Source organism: Ursus arctos, unplaced genomic scaffold (genome assembly GCF_023065955.2).
Source record: "Ursus arctos isolate Adak ecotype North America unplaced genomic scaffold, UrsArc2.0 scaffold_13, whole genome shotgun sequence".
In the NCBI taxonomy this organism is placed as follows: domain Eukaryota; kingdom Metazoa; phylum Chordata; class Mammalia; order Carnivora; family Ursidae; genus Ursus; species Ursus arctos.
The window spans coordinates 9714097-9715556 of NW_026622797.1; positions in this window are offsets into that span (position 1 = coordinate 9714097).

Sequence of the window (1460 nt, forward strand, 5' to 3'; positions counted from 1 at the left end):
AAAAAGTATGAATTTAGAGCCAAGAAGCCATAAATCAATAACAGCACAGGGTGCTTTGCTACGCAGCAAAAGCTAACTGATGTATGTTAGACCTTCTTGGTTTATCTTCCAGGTGTCTTAACCCATTTTCCCTTTTTCCAAACCTTTCTCTGTGCTGTGGTCTGGGAAATTTCTTCAAGATACAAGACTTTTTTTTTTTTAAGATTTTATTTATTTGAGAGAGAGAGAATGAGAGAGAGAGAGAAAGCATGCACGAGATGGGGGAGGGTCAGAGGGAGAAGCAGACTCCCAGCTGAGCAGGGAGACCAATGTGGGACTTAATCCTGGGACCCCAGGATCATGACCTGAGCTGAAGGCAGTCACTTAACCAACTGAGCCAGCCAAGCGCCTGATATAAGACTTTTTTTCCAGCTCTAACATCTGTTTTTAATCTACCCATTTCAAAAATGATTTTTTTTTTCATTTGTAAGGAGCTAGTTGGATCTTGTCACACAGTACTATTTTTTTCATGATGATTTCTACATCTTTTTAAATATTTTAAGCGCCCTTATTTTACCCTGTCTCTCCAATTCCACTATCATCTCAGGTTCCTGCTAATCTGTTTGACGTGTCTCTGGTGAGTTTTCTCTTGTGGTTTATAATTTTTGTTTGTGAGCTTATTTCTTTAGGATTTTTTTTCCCCCTGAGAAAGTCACTTATATTTTCAACTAAGAAAATATCCCTGGAGAGTAGTTTATATTTTCTTCTTCTAGGCAACTAGAAGTTTCACCAGCCTGAGACTAATTTTCATGCCAAAAGTTTAGCTTGGAAATTCCCACATAATGACGGGAATGTAAATTTCAACTCCACACCCCTGCACGGTGCAGGTTTGGAACCTCAGTATTTCATAGGAAGTGTTTTTCCAGGACACGGGCAGAGCTCACTTTATTGTTGGTTTCTTGGGAAAGTAGGGAGGGTTTTTTAGCTCCTTTTTAATGAAAGGACAGCTTGTTCAGGGGTTCAGTTTGTTTAAGGATCTCGGTTCCAGCTCCTTGCTTCCTGTGGGCCCAAGAATACGTCTCCTGCCCTTGCTTGAGTGTGAAAATCCCATCCCTAGCCTTTGGGGCCCATATCCAGATCTAATTCCTGCCCTCACCCCACATCTGAGGCATCGAGTTGTAAGTTTACTACTCACTCTGACACCTGGAGCTTTTGAGCTCGTCTATGCATTCAAAATAATTTCTGCTATCTTTTATCTAATATTTCTCTGTGTGAAAATGTTATAAGGTTGGCAGTAAGTTTTGCATTAGTTCACTCTGCCATATTTCTAGAACCTGAGTTTTAGATCTTTCATCATTCTAGAATTTACAACCGAAGATTTTAAGGAAGAGAAGGACACGATCAAATTTGTTTTACAATGATCACTCTGGTAGATCTAAGAGTGAAATTTAGAAGAAAGTGATTCATGACTGGAGGATCTG